This window comes from Mchenga conophoros, linkage group LG9, assembly GCF_057382185.1.
Source record: "Mchenga conophoros isolate Kocher_MC1m ecotype Shallow Benthic linkage group LG9, M_conophoros_male_GT1.1, whole genome shotgun sequence".
NCBI classification, from domain to species: Eukaryota; Metazoa; Chordata; class Actinopteri; order Cichliformes; family Cichlidae; genus Mchenga; species Mchenga conophoros.
This window is the reverse complement of record NC_140534.1, coordinates 10,900,747-10,916,647: the sequence shown is the minus strand read 5'-3', so window position 1 is coordinate 10,916,647 and position 15,901 is coordinate 10,900,747. Positions and strand designations below refer to the sequence as shown.

The 15,901-nt window shown below is 44.8% G+C and overlaps 2 non-coding genes across 2 annotated transcripts; both read right to left on the bottom strand.

Moving 5' to 3' along the window:
* Nucleotides 1–1,809: 1,809 nt before the first annotated feature.
* Nucleotides 1,810–1,891, bottom strand: trnas-cga (transfer RNA serine (anticodon CGA)). Its single transcript has one exon. It is a non-coding gene; the product is annotated as a tRNA-Ser (tRNA).
* A 575-nt stretch (nt 1,892–2,466) lies between these two features.
* Nucleotides 2,467–2,538, bottom strand: trnag-ucc (transfer RNA glycine (anticodon UCC)). The gene has a single exon. It is a non-coding gene; the product is annotated as a tRNA-Gly (tRNA).
* Between the last annotated feature and the right edge of the window lie 13,363 nt (nt 2,539–15,901).

Genomic DNA, 15,901 nt, shown 5'->3' with positions numbered 1-15,901 from the left:
CAATGTTATGACGTATCTACAAGCAGGTATTGCAGTATCAAAAGGCCCAACAATGTCAAGACCAAGTTTTTTCCACGGTCCATCAGGCAGTGGGACGGGTTGGAGAGGAGCAGGATTAGTATGTGCAGTTTTGTCATTGGACTGGCAAAGGAGGCATGAGGTTATGGCAGACTGAACTTGTGAGTCCATTTTTGGCCACCAGTAGAGATCTCTTAATCTTTGTTTTGTGCGCACAATGGTGACTTTCATGTGCCAGTGCAATCAGTTTAGGTCTCACTGAAAGTGGTGCAATGAGCCTTGAGCCTCTGAGAACATAATCACTTAGGGTTGAGAGTTCATTACGGATTTTGTAGTAAGGTGCAAGCGTGACATCAAGTGCTTTGATTGAGGCAGGCCAGCCACTTTGTATTTGTGAACGCAAAGCAACCAGTTCAGGGCAAGTTGAACAGGCAGAGTCAAAGCCCGCAACTGGAAGTGAGGACATGGCAGCAGAAACTTGGGCTACCATTTCATGATCTGAATCTGATGTGGAATGGGAAGAAACGGGCAGGGGCAGGCGAGAGAGACAGTCAGCTGTATAGTTCTGAGAACCTGGGCGGTAAATAACATCATAGTCAAAACACAGGAGGCGGGCAGACCAGCGGGCGATGCGCATGCCAACCCTATTAAACCCTTTGGTGCTCAGCAGCGTTGTCAGAGCTTGGTGGTCTGTCGGCAGAGTGAAACGTCGGCCCCACAAATACGTTCTCCATTTCTCTGCAGCCCACACACAAGCATAAGCTTCTTTTTCAACAGTTGAGTACTTTTGATCTGTTGCAGGCAGTGTGCAGGTAGCAAACGCCACAGGTTTTTCTGTGCCATCAGGTTGCACTTGAGCAAATACAGCACCAAGCCCATAGTCACTTGCATCAGTAGAGATCACAACACGCAAGGCAGGGTCAAACAGTGCCAGTGCAGGACTATTCACCAGGAGTTTTTTTACTTCTTCAAAGCTCGCTTGTGCACCTGAAGTCCATGTGAAAGTGTTCTTGTCGTTAGCACAGGCACACATAGGGGCTACAACAGTTGCAAAGTTTGGCAAAACTTGGAGTACCATGACACCAAGTCCAAGAAGGATCTCAAACTGAGGGAACTGGGGAGGATTAAAGGGGCAGCACAGCAGCGTTTTGGAAAACAGTGTAAAGGCTTTTCAGGAAGCTTTTAGGACGCTGTGAAAATACTGAATTTGAATAGTGGAGGCTAGAAGTAGTGAATGTATCCTTCCTCTCTATCATTAGATGGAGAGAGTGTACAAAGGCCGGCATAGTGGGTCTGTGGCCACTCTTGCTTGCACTTTTGCGTGTCCGTCAGCCAGCTGTGGAGAAGAGCAAAGTTTTTACATGCAAAGAGCTGAAGTGAAAAGCAGTGTTCCAAACAATGAAATGTGTCCACTCTTTGTGCTTTTCATGCAGTAATGTTTGATGTTTGAAGCTATTTCTGCTGTTGTCCCATTCCCGGTGAAATCCGCTGTCCCTCCAATCCCGATCCTCTTGCAAAGCAATCAGCATTTGTCAGACGCATCAGTCATTGGCGGTACTCAGACAGGATCCTGGATGACTACACGTCTGGGGTGGCTAAGAGAGCAATTGAAGGATGCCATGTTTACTGAATATGTGCCTAATTTTGTCAGGACATAGCTGGGTCCATTGCTTCTGCGTGCTCTATTTTCACAAGCAAAGGCCTGGCTCTTTCTCCTGGCACCTTCTCAGGTGAACTCCATGCCGTGGCTTCTTCTCAAATCAACGTCTGGACTGCCGCAAAACAGCTGACCGTTGTCGACAGGATTCGAACCTGTGCGGGGAGACCCCAATGGATTTCGAGTCCATCGCCTTGACCGCTCGGCCACAACAACCACATTTGGTTTTGGAGCTACATACTTGAAAGACATACGTCTTCCAAGTCCTACGCCACACGTCTTTCAAGTAGGATGTGCACAACAACGGCCACGCTGGATTGTAAATGCGGTAGCTGCATGACTTTGGTGAGAAAGCTTGTGGTTTTGCAGTTCCGTGAGATCGGTGCAGCACAGCTGCGGTTGAAGCTAGCTGGCTGACATTAGCTTGCTTGTTTGCATGAACAGTAACACACACAGCTGATGATTTTGCCACCGCAAAGAGCTGATCAGTACATGGTTAGTAAAATGTTATCTTCATTCCAAACATTCAGCACAATATTTAAAGTGGGACTGGGTGTCTTTATGAAGAAGTAGCGTGTCCAATCACAGTTTCATGTAAGAAGGTATATGTATGAAGTGATGAGAACTCAAAGCCTGTGTGAACAGTGTCTTTCCACAGCAAACGGTAGCAGCGAGGCTGATGAAGAATGCACCTGGCCTGACATTGTAAGCCTTTGCAGAAAGAGCGGAGAACGTTTTTACTGTAAAACAGTACGCAGCCCACATGCTTGAACAGCACTGCGAGAAGCAACTGCGATGGCCGGGAATCGAACCCGGGTCAACTGCTTGGAAGGCAGCTATGCTCGCCACTATACCACCATCGCTGTGAAAAACTGCAACATCACTGTGTCATTGTCCGGCTTATGAAGCTTTCAGGAAAATTAACAAGGTGGGCATTGTGATTACTCGCTTGTCAGGTTCTAAACTGGTCAAAAGGTAGATCACTAAAAAGACTAGTGCTCTCATGCAACTGCACATTTAATCTCATCAGCTAAGCTTCTTTGCTACTCAAGTGTGGCCTCTCACGCATTTAAACTCTTGTGTGATTTTTAGCACCTTGAGAGTCGCAATGGTCACGCGAGTTCTTCAGGTCACAGCAGACAAGGTGCGAATAGGTGTGAATCTGTCTTGGGACGAATCTGGGACGAGGACGTCTTTGGCTCCTCTCTCAAGTTATTGGACTTTGGCAAAAAGGTTTCACGCTTAATTAAAAAATGAGAGCAAGTGTCTGTGTCCCGAATACAAAGTGGGAGCTGGTTCCACAGAGAGGGGCCTGAAAAGTGATGGCTCTGCCTTCCATTGTACTTTTAAATCCCCTCGGAAGACAGCAGTCTGAGAGCAAAGCACTCTGTTGGGATGATATGGCACTGTGAGATCTTGTAGACAAAATTGGGGGTGATTATTCAAGACCTTGTGTGTGTGAGGGCAAGTATTTGGATTTTTATTTGGGATTTAATTGGGAGCCAATGAAGAGAGAAGTCCATATGGGGGAAATATACTCTCTCCTTCCAGTCCCTGACTGTGCTCTGGATGCAGCGTTTTGGAAAATAGTGTAAAGGCTTTTCAGGAAGCTTTTAGGACACTGTGAAAATACTCAATTTGAATAGTGGAGGCTAGAAGTAGTGAATGTATCCTTCCTCTCTATCATTAGATGGAGAGAGTGTACAAAGGCCGGCATAGTGGGTGTACCAGAGCAGGGCTGTGTGTAAAGCACAGCCAGGCAGCTGAACACTGTATTGTTCTCTATTTTGTCCTCTTTGAGCGCGAGACAAGCCACCACAGCTGGCAACACCTGTCAGTGAACACATTCAGGATGAAGATGGGAAGTGAGGAAGAACTGCTGTCAGTGCTGGAAGAGCTCGACCCCCTCCCCATCACTGCGCAGTCTCAGCAGCCCTCACCCACCCCTGCCTCTCCTGTAGATGCCTCTCAAACTGCATCAGTTCAACCCCGAGTTGAATTATTCCAAGACCGAGATGAGCCCATCTGTTTTGCTGAAATCCAAGAAGACATGTGGTCAGTGCTTGACTACCTCCCCGTCTCTCAGCAGTCTAATGTGCTCTCCTCTCCTCATTCACACAACTACTCGACTCCTAAACAAAATCTCATCTGTCCTGCTGATTCCCCTCCATCCAAACTGGCGTCCTCCCCTGTTGCATTCACTGAATTGCCGTCAACAACCCCCATCTTTTGCCAACTAATGAAAAACAATAATTTCACTATAGACGATTGGACCGATTTCAATTGAATTAAACTGTTACTCCTGTTATTTCAACATCTGTCTTTGTGTAAATAAATGAAAAAACAAACAAAAGATGCTTCTGTCATAAGTTACAGCAGGATGAAACAACCTTCATGTAGTTCTTGTTTTTAACACTGCAAACCTTCTTTAGTTCTTTTGTTTCCTTTCATATTCAGCACACATCTGTCAGTGTCCACTAACTGTCAGGGAAAAGCCAGATAAAAACACTGTGGGGTCTTTTGGGACACGTGCTCGTTGGGTTTACTCATAGATATCAGAAATGATCTGTTCTGTATTCAAAGGATACACGAAGGACGTTTGTATTAAATGCAATATAGCGACTGATCATATGCTGCTTTCTTTGGGGGCTTTTCACCACCATGTTACACAAATCCAGTTTCTAACTGAAAAGAAAATCCTTCACCATTTTCTAATCAAATTCCCTGGTTTCCCATGTCAGAGATGTCATGGCTGAAAGGATCATCGCCTATTGAGCTCAAAGCTAAACTCTTGTGTAGGGCCTCTTTCCATGTTGCACCATTCATTTTAAAAAGTCCTGGTAACAAGAGACAGAGGTGACTTGATGTATTACAGTTACTTCCCAATTTACAGAAATGATGTGACTTCTGACATTTTCCTAGCAGGAAATGTGCTACTGTGGGACACTGAAAGAATAAACAGCAAGGCACGTTTTGTTTTAATAACTTTTCTTTACTTCATTTGTATGAACTAGGTTTACCTTACAAAATCTTATACTGTATATAATGTTTTATGTTTAATTCATGTCAATGTCAGCTCGTGTTTACTCGGGTGAGCAGTACCGGCCCACAAAGAGAATGCTCTTGGTGGGTTTATGTCGGATGAAGAAGATGAAGTGATGATCAAAGAACATTTCAAAGCCCACACTGAGAAGTTGTTCAGAAAAAGAAGTTGAACCTGACCAAGATGAAATCCAAAATTGGGAATTAATTGTTTTATTGTATTATTTTTAATGTCACATATGGTGTTGTGTAATCCGTGTATGTATTATGTGTCTCTGCTGATGTGTTTCATGCCTCACTTTCATTTTACTGTAATTAGGCTAGTTTTAAGTTTCTTGAGTATTCTGATAAGGATACTGTGTAGTATGATTTGCAAATGAAGAGGAATCAATTAGTCTTAAATTAATTGACTAAGAGAAATGAAGCGTTGGAAGAATGTTATGTTGATGACTATGAGGTTTCTGGGGTTTATTCAATAGAGCAACAACTGTGTGGGATCTTTATACAAATTCTTATATTCTATTTAGAGCTTGCTTTAAAGTATGTTAGCAAAAAAACAGCGCACGCATTCGTTTTCACGATTTTTGTTCTTCTTTAGTCATTGGGTCTTTTTAGGTGGTACCTCCAGGTACCACAAGGGGGGATGTGGTGGATTTTTGTGTGATATGTATAACTATACACTATATATCTATGTGCACTGAACATATATATTTTAACTTTCATGTAGAGTCTTAAGCACAAGACATTTTGCTTCACCATGGTTTATTAAGGTGGTGCAGTAACAGGGCAGTTAATGCTGCTGAGAGTTCTCCTGCCTAACTCGCTCTCCAGCTAACTAACCTTCCCTAACGTCTTTCATGCAGCACATGTCTGTATCTATTTTTTCTACTCTTTTACAGAGCATCTTTTTGAGTGTCTTGATTTTAATTGGATCTAAAAGGGTTGGATCTCCACATCGTTGGTGGAAGAAGATTATCAGGATGGCTTCAAAATTTGCGACTACAGCCCCTCTTCTGTGGAACCAGCTTCCAGTTTGGATTCGGGAGACAGACACTATCTCTACTTTCAAGATTAGGCTTAAAACTTTCCTCTTTGGTAAAGTATATATTTAGGGCTGGACCAGGTGACCTTGAATCCTCCCTTAGTTATGCTGCAATAGATGTAGGCTGCCGGGGATTCCCATGATGCATTGAGTTTTTCCTTTCCAGTCACCTTTCTCACTCAGTATGAGTTAACTGCATTGAATCATATCTGTTATTAACCTCTGTCTCTCTTCCACAGCATGTCTTTTATCCTGTTTTCCTTCTCTTACCCCAACCGGTTGCAGCAGATGGCCCCGCCCCTCCCTGAGCCTGGTTCTGCTGGAGGTTTCTTCCTGTTAAAAGGGAGTTTTTCCTTCCCACTGTCGCCCAAGTGCTTGCTCATAGGGGGTCATATGATTGTTGGGTTGTTCTCTGTATCTATGAAGCACCTTGAGGCGACTTTTGTTGTGATTTGGCGCTATATAAATAAAATTGAATTGAATTGAATTGTGTTAACTTGTGTAGTTACACAAGTTACACAGGCAGAATGCCGTGTGAACCCTGTCTCCAGGTGGAAAACAGAATGAGCGATACACCTGCTGTCAGGCCTGCAGGGTTTCTCCCTGTGATGTTCTTCTCTGTCTTGTGGTTGACATTTTTTTTTTTTTACTGGCACAAATAATTTGTGGGGCGTCTTATTGTGACACCTGATTGTTGTAGTATTTTTAAAATGGCTGTGCAAAAAAATAAAAATAAGAACCCCAGATGCATTGCCTGCATTTTTAGATGAATAGTTGTATATAACTTTATTATTTACAAAATTTTTGTTTAATTTTAATTTAAAATAATTACCACTTATATTTGCATTTCAAGTTATGAAAATAATTTACTAAACATGTCTGTGGTTTTTATAGTAAAGAGAAAATATAACTACTACTAGGGTTTTATGTGTTTGTGTGATTTCAGACCAGTTGTTTTAATAACTGTAAATTTGGACGTGTGAGGTTGTGCTGAAAAGAATGATACCAAGAAAGACAAGGTAAAAAAACAACAACAATCAAAAGCAGCCAAAAATGGCCAATTATATTTTGGACCTCAGAATATTGACCCAACAAATCATGAAAAATGAGGTTTCAATAATTGTTTGTGACAGTGCAGCTTTCTGGCAGTAGTAGTAGTCAGTACAATTTGATTTTTTTCTAACAAAAACAGTATGAAACTTAAGTTAGACTTGTGTTTGGAAATGAGCCCCCGCCCAGTGTTGTGTAGCTTTCTGGATTTTATACTTATTGGTTACATATTTATTTATTATACAGGCTATACAGTACACACATTTTATGTAACTGAAATGTTTAATTATGTGGGCTATAGAAAATAATTAAGTTATAGACCATATTTATATGAAACATATGCTTAATGTATATTAATCATATGTAACACCTGCATATGTCTTTAAAACAAGGCTTTGATTTTGCCACCCCATTTGATTTCCATGCCAGCCTGGAAAAATTTCTCTAGATCCGCCCCTGGACCTGTCCTGGACCAGCAACACCAAATCAGTGACTAAAAGAGCTCAGCAGCGACTGCATTTTAAGAGACGACTGAAGAAGGTGCACATCCCCAAACCCATCTTTAATACTTTCTACAGAGGTACCATGCAGAGCATCCTAACCCGCTGCATCACAGTCTGGTATGAAAACTGTCATGCGTCCAATCGCAGAGCCCTCCAGAGGATTGTGTGGACCGCACAGCGTGTTATTGGCAGCTCTCTACCCAGTCTACAGGATATTTACACCTCACTGGGAAAGCCACTAGCATCATGGCTGACCCGCATCACCCTTCCCATCAACTGTTTACCACACTTCCCTCCAGAAGACGACTGCGTCATCAGGAGCAGGTCGGCAAGATTGTGCAATAGCATTTTCCCCCAAAGCAGTTTGGCTCCTGAACACCATGGTTCCCTCCTCTGCACTGAAAACTTCTCCACACACTTCTTGGACTACATAATACTCTCCTCTAATTATTATTACTTGTGCTGCCCCTTTAAGGCAGGCATGATCATTTGGGTGTGTGTTTTTTGTACCAGCAGACTTGCCGTAGTACCTCACCAGTGAAAAACAGTCCTTTAGACAAACTGTCGTCTATTCCACTTTTTGTTCACTTTTTCTTGCTCAGCCTGAGAGAGCACATGCCTGTAAGTAGTTGCTATTTGTTTTGTAAGCTTTCCCGCGATAGTTATGTGTAGCAGTTTAGAGATTTGTGTGGAAAACTTTCTTTTGTGAGAAAAACGGCCGCGATGCTAACACGTTAGCCCGTCTATGGGATTTCCCATGTAATGTTAGCATTAAGCTAATCGCTAAATGCGTGAGCCTGATAACCAGTGAAAGGGTTTGGATAAGTTTGTGTTTATGTGTTATATACATTGTAGTGCATGGCTTAATGTTTGATGTTGTAAAGAAAATTCAATTACAGCAGAAATGTAATATTTTATTTTTGTTTCTGTACCAGTTTTACAGTGCTTCAACAGTAAACATCTAAAACGTATCCGCTGACTCCTGGATGTTTATTGTGGACCTGTTAGCTATCTGCCAAGCTAGAAACCAGCTTTACACCCTAGGGAGGGCAGAATAGTAAAAAGGCATCGTCCCAACACGGCTACCTACAGAAAAGTGGATCTGCGTGGAACACAGTTTCTTCTGTTTCTTCTAAGCTACAATGGATAGTAACGACGACACGCTTGAGACGCGGTCAATATGCTCCAACACCTCACGTGCCAGTCAGCGCTCTTCAGCCAGTGCCATTGCAGCCAGAGCACGGGCAAAAGCAGAGGCTGCACGTGCTCAAGCACTATTTGCACAAAAAGAGGCAGATATGTTAAAAGCACAAGCATATATTGAGGAAGATCAACAAAAAGCAGCAGCTGAGGCTGCTAGGAAGAAAGCAGAGCTGCAAGCCAGTTTGCATACCTTGAGGCTTGAGAGCGCGGCTGCAGCTGCCATTGCTGAAGCGAATGTTCTTGAAGCAGCCGTTGAAAACGAATTTGGGGAGTTAGATCGGGTTAGCCTAAAAAATGAATACGTTGAGCGTAATCCAAGTCCTGAACCTCACCAAAACTCACAGCTACCAGAACTCATACCAACTCTGATGCACCAACTACCAGTCGACAGTGATGAGATCAGCAAATACGACTTGCCTGTTCAGAGAACATCCAAATTGAGTCAAGATGCCACTCCCTTTTACCCTCGTACTCAAAGCCCCTGCAGGACAGCCCCGTTCAAGCAAGAACATTCACACAGCTTAAATCCATCCAGGGATACCTACAGACACCAGACACAGTCACATGATATGAGACAATACAGCAGTAGCTACCAACCGCCTCAGTCTCATACAGGTGCTGCCAGGACTGACGAGCCCACTTCATCATCGACCACAGACTTGGCCAAGTATCTAATACGGCGAGAGATGATAAGCTCTGGGCTGTTAAGGTTCGACGATCAGCCAGAAAATTATTGGGCCTGGAAGCAATCTTTCCACAGTTCTACAGAGGACTTAAAACTGACGTCAAGAGAGGAGCTTGATCTGCTATGTAAATGGCTGGGACCAAAGTCATCAGAGCATGCTAAGAGGATACGAGCAGTCCACATACACGATGCAGCTGCAGGTGTAAGAATGGTATGGCAAAGGTTGGAAGACTGCTATGGATCGCCAGAAGCAATTGAAGAAGCTCTCCTAAAGAAACTGGATGATTTTCCAAGAATCTCAAATCGAGAAAATCAAAAGCTGAGAGAGCTGGGAGACATTCTCTTGGAGCTTGAAGCCGCCAGAGCCAATGGGTTCCTACCAGGCCTCAGTTACCTGGACACATCTCGGGGCATCACTCCAATCATCCAAAAGTTGCCATACTCCCTGCATGACAAGTGGGTCTCTTTAGCATCTCGTTACAAAGAAAATCATCAAGCGTCTTACCCACCGTTCTCCTTCTTCGCAAAGTTTGTTTGTGATCAAGCCAAAACGCTCAATGATCCAAGCTTTGCCCTTCTTACAAGTGGTTGGAGGACGGGGAAGCCAGAACACCCCTTCAAATCAAACATGAAAATACCCATTTCTGTCAAAAAGACAGAAGTCTCCTCAAACTCTAAAAGCATGCAAGCCAGCCCCTCAGGTAAGAGGAGGGCCGAACCAGATGAACAATGCCCACTCCATAACAAACCACACCCCCTCAGAAACTGTCGTGGGTTTAGGAGTAAATCTTTGGATGAAAGGAAAGCTTATCTTAGAGAGAATAATATTTGCTTTAAGTGCTGTGCTTCGTTCACTCATCTAGCGAAAGACTGCCACAAAAACGTTCAGTGCAGAGAGTGCAAGAGTGAGAACCACCCTACTGCGCTACACCCAGGGCCGGCCCCCTGGATATCAGAGACTCCTGTAACCGCAAGAGAGCAAGGCGGGGAGCAAGGAGAAGAAGCTCCTCAAGCTGTCACAGCAAAATGCACAGACATTTGTGGGTCTACCGTCAGAGCAAAGTCGTGCTCCAAAATCTGTCTTGTCAGAGTTTATCCAGCTGGCCAGAGGGAGAAAGCTGTTAAGGCGTACGTTGTTCTCGACGAGCAAAGCAATAAGTCTTTGGCAAGAACAGAGTTTTTTGAGCTTTTTGGAGTTACAGAGGGCGCAGCAGCATACACCTTGAAGACCTGCTCAGGAGTTATGGAAACAACAGGGCGCCGAGCTAACAATTTCATCATGGAGTCATTAGATGGTAAGACTCACATTCCACTCCCCACCTTAATCGAATGTGACATGCTTCCTGACGATAAGTCTGAAATCCCCACACCTGAGATCGCCAGACATTATCCACATTTCAAGCGGGTTGTGGATAAAATCCCGGCTATAGATCCATCACCAAGCATCCTGATCTTGCTCGGTCGAGATGTACCACAGGCACACAAGGTTCGAGAGCGATGCAATGGGCCCCACGATGCCCCCTACGCCCAGCGTCTCGACTTGGGATGGGTGATTGTGGGAGAGGTTTGTCTCGGAAGAGCTCACAAACCAGAGTTTGTAAACGTCTATCGGTGCAACGTGCTGAGTAACGGTCGTACCTCTCTGTTCGACCCTTGCACTAACAGTTTCCACATCAAAGAGAAGCTTGACACTCCAGAGCAGCATCATCAGTTTCTAGGAGCTAACGCATCCGAAATCCTGTTTGATGGGAAAGATGGCCTTGGTGAAGGGGTCTTCCGGCAAACGCCACACGACAACAAACCTGCTATGTCTGTGGAAGACAAACTCTTTCTGGAAATAATGGACAACGAGGTCTTCATAGATGACTCGAATAGTTGGGTGGCACCACTACCCTTCAGGCAACCAAGGCACAAACTCCCTAACAACCGAGCCCAAGCAGTCAAGCGTCTTTTGACATTACGGCACATGCTGGAGAAGAAGCCAGATATGAAAGAACACATGATTGCCTTCATGCAGAAGATCTTTGAGGCAGGTCATGCTGAACCAGTACCACCACCCACTGGTGAACAGGAGTGCTGGTATTTACCAATCTTCGGAGTGTATCATCCGCGAAAACCAGGTCAGGTACGGGCAGTGTTCGACTCCAGCGCTAAGCAGGATGGTGTCTCACTGAATGACATCCTGCTGAGTGGCCCTGACTTGAATAATTCACTTTTAGGAGTGCTCATCCGCTTCCGCAAGGAACCTGTAGCGGTGGCAGCAGACATAGAACAAATGTTCTATTGCTTCAAAGTCCGCCACGATCACAGAGACTTCCTACGTTTCCTCTGGTTCGAGGACAATGACCCCACCAAGCGCATCACAGAGTATAGGATGGCCGTGCACGTATTTGGCAACAGCCCCTCTCCTGCTGTTGCCATATACGGCTTGAGAAGAGCAGCTTTGCAAGGACAGGAAGACCAGAGTGCAGAAGCAAAGCAGTTTGTTCTAAAGAACTTCTACGTGGACGATGGTCTTGCTTCCTTCCCCACCGATGACAATGCCATCCAAGTCCTGAAGGAAACCAAGGAGATGTTGGCTGATTCCAACATACGGCTACATAAGATAGCCTCCAACCACGACGTAGTGGAGGCGTTTCCGCCTGAGGAACGTGCTAAAGAGCTGAAAGACCTAGAGCTAGGTGTGGATCCGTTACCTATGCAGAGAAGCTTAGGTCTCAACTGGCACCTTCAAACCGACAGCTTTACCTTTCTTGTCTCCCAGGAGGAGAAGCCCTTTACCCGTAGAGGTATTCTCTCCACAGTTAACAGCATATTCGACCCGTTGGGGTTTGCAGGTCCTATAGTAGTCCAGGGCAAGGCTATAGTCAGAGAGTTATGCGCTGAGCATTGCGATTGGGACACCCCGATACCTGCTGAAAAAGTGGCACAGTGGAAGTCTTGGAGAGACTCACTGAAGGCACTCGAGCAACTTCACATACCAAGGCCATACCTACCTGTTTCTCTGCTTTCCACACGGCACAGGGAGTTATGTGTCTTTTGCGACGCGTCCACCATGGCCATCTCTGCAGTTGCCTACCTCAGGGCAGTTGATGATGAAGGACACTGTCTTGTAGGATTCTGCATGGGGAAATCTAAGTTAGCACCCCGGCATTCCCATACTGTACCCCGTCTAGAGCTTTGTGCGGCTGTACTAGCAGTTGAGCTGGCCGATATCTTGAGGGATGAGCTAGATGTAGAAATCCACACAGTGAAGTTTTACACCGACTCCAGAGTTGTGCTGGGCTACATCTGCAACGCCAACCGGAGGTTTTATGTGTATGTTGCTAACAGAGTAGCATGCATCCGGAAGTCTTCGCAGCCTGAACAGTGGCAGTTTGTCAGTTCAGAACACAATCCTGCTGACCATGGTACCAGACCAGTTCCAGCTGCACTGTTGAGAGATACAAACTGGTTTTCTGGGCCATCATTTCTTGAAAACGACGAGCGAGTTGCACTTACCCCACCAGAGTTCTTTGAGCTCGTTGAACCAGACGGGGATGCAGACGTGCGTCCACTAATAGCAGCCTTTGCGACAGGAGCTTCTGAAAGACAGCTTGGTTCACACAGGTTCGAGCGCTTTTCCAGCTGGAAGACACTTGTATGTGGCATAGCAAAGCTCATCCAGAAAGGCAGATCCTGTGCTAAGATCCTGGAGGGAGATTTGACAAAGGTAGATGAGCATATACAGGCAAGAACAGTAATTGTACAGACTGTACAGCACGAGGCCTTCAAAGAAGAACTCAAGAGCCTGTTCAAAGGAGAACTTGTCTCAAAACGCAGTCCTCTCAGGAAACTTGACCCTTTCTTGGATTCAGATGGTGTACTGAGAGTTGGTGGCCGCACGTCATTATCCGCAATCTCATGGGAAGAGAAACATCCCATAATCATTCCCAAAAGCAACCACATTGCTACCTTGTTGGTGCGGTATTATCATGAGCAAGTAGTACACCAAGGTAGGCACTTCACGGAAGGGGCCATCAGATCCGCTGGACTGTGGATTCTGGGAGGAAAAAGACTTGTATCAAGTATCATACACAAGTGTGTCATCTGTAGGCGGTTGAGAGGAAGTCTGGAAAAACAAAAAATGTCCAACTTACCTGCTGATCGGTTGACCCAATCTCCTCCTTTCACCCAAGTTGGATTAGATGTTTTTGGACCATGGACGGTTTGTGCCCGTCGCACGAGGGGAGGCCTTGCAGAGAGTAAGCGCTGGGCTGTTATGTTTACTTGTTTAGTAACAAGGGCAGTTCACCTGGAGGTGATAGAATCTCTGTCTACGTCAAGCTTCATAAATGCGCTTAGGCGATTCACTGCCATCAGAGGTCCAGCAAAGCTCTTTCGTTCAGACCGAGGCACAAACTTTGTCGGTGCATGTAAAGAACTTGGTATAACCCCAGAAGATGCAACACTTCATTCTTACCTCAGAGACCAAGGCTGCACGTGGGACTTCAATCTTCCACACTCCTCCCACATGGGGGGAGCATGGGAAAGAATGATAGGGATGGCTCGCCGCATTTTGGATAGCATCTTACTCAAGATGCATTCCCCTAGTCTTTCACACGAAGTGCTCACCACGTTGATGGCAGAGGTCGCAGCCATCATGAATGTCCGGCCAATAGTCCCTGTGTCGTCAGATCCAGACATGCCGACCATACTCACCCCTGCTATGCTTTTAACACAAAAGGTGGACTCCGTGTCTGCTCCCTTGGAAGACATCGACCTCAAGGATCTTTACCGAAGTCAGTGGAAGCAAGTTCAAAGTCTTGCGGATTCATTCTGGAAAAGATGGCGTCAAGAGTACCTGACGACACTCCAGCCAAGAAGGAAATGGCAAGCAGAACAAGCCAGCCTGCAAGTTGGAGATGTTGTGCTCCTAAAGGACAAGGAGGCTAAACGAAATCAATGGCCCACAGGGCTTGTGGTAAATACCTTTCCGGGTCGAGACAGCAGGGTCCGGAAAGTGGAGGTGAGAGTTGTTCAAGGAGGCACCCCCAGGGTGTATTCGAGACCCGCCACTGAAGTTGTGTTGTTACTCAGAGGGACATAGTGGTATAGTACTCTATACCAGGCGGGGAGTGTGCTGCCCCTTTAAGGCAGGCATGATCATTTGGGTGTGTGTTTTTTGTACCAGCAGACTTGCCGTAGTACCTCACCAGTGAAAAACAGTCCTTTAGACAAACTGTCGTCTATTCCACTTTTTGTTCACTTTTTCTTGCTCAGCCTGAGAGAGCACATGCCTGTAAGTAGTTGCTATTTGTTTTGTAAGCTTTCCCGCGATAGTTATGTGTAGCAGTTTAGAGATTTGTGTGGAAAACTTTCTTTTGTGAGAAAAACGGCCGCGATGCTAACACGTTAGCCCGTCTATGGGATTTCCCATGTAATGTTAGCATTAAGCTAATCGCTAAATGCGTGAGCCTGATAACCAGTGAAAGGGTTTGGATAAGTTTGTGTTTATGTGTTATATACATTGTAGTGCATGGCTTAATGTTTGATGTTGTAAAGAAAATTCAATTACAGCAGAAATGTAATATTTTATTTTTGTTTCTGTACCAGTTTTACAGTGCTTCAACAGTAAACATCTAAAACGTATCCGCTGACTCCTGGATGTTTATTGTGGACCTGTTAGCTATCTGCCAAGCTAGAAACCAGCTTTACACCCTAAGGAGGGCAGAATATTACTATTATGATGTGAACATTTTGTGCACTTAAATCTTACTGTGCTAATGACCCCTGCATCAGCACCTTGTTTGGAATAGCAGTGGAGAAGACATAGATTCAATGCTGCAGACGTCTGAGCAAAGAAAGCTTCTAGAAGAGTAAAGACTAGCTAGAAGAATGAAGATTCACAGAGTAAATGTGAAAATTCATCACAGGGCTCTATGCACTTGATTAACTGACCATGAGCAAGTTTGCTAGTCTGGAGCATTCAGATCCACCACAAAGACTGTTCAGTGCTCACAGAAACTGCACAATACCCAAGAGCTGCATCTGAGCCTCTACAGGCCTTAAACAGCATGTTAATGTTCAAGACAGTTTAATTAGAAAAAGACAAAACAAGTATGGTTGGTCTGGAAGGGCCGCCAGGAGAAAGCTTCTTGTCTCTAAAGAGAACACAACAACTCAGTTGAGGTTTGCAAATTTGCCCTTGAAAGCTTCTGGAGCAACATATTTTTAAAAGATGAGACTAAAGTGGAGGTTTGGTCATAATGCACAGCAGTAACTTCAGCAAAAATCAAACACAGCACAAACACCTCAAATCCACTGTCAAGTACGCTGGTTCAATTGTGGTGATTTGAGCTTGTTCTGCAGACACAAGCAATAAGCACCTTGCAGTCCACGAACTCCTCTGTATGCCAAAGTTTTCTAGAGTCAAATGTGAGGCCGTCTGTCCAACAGCTAAAGCTTCTCCTAAATTAGGCCATGCAACAGGATAATGAGCCCAAGCACAGCAGCAAATCTACTGCATGGAAGTCCAGACCTCAACCTGACAGAAATGCTGTGTATAAAGAAATGCTTGCAAATGTTGATGAATTGAAGTTATTGCTGCTAACTGCTGCTTCTGTAACCGACTCAATCATAGAATGATTATGATATTGAAAAAGACAAATGCCTGAATCCTAAATTGTGGATATCCTTTTGTTGTGATCTAAAATGTAACA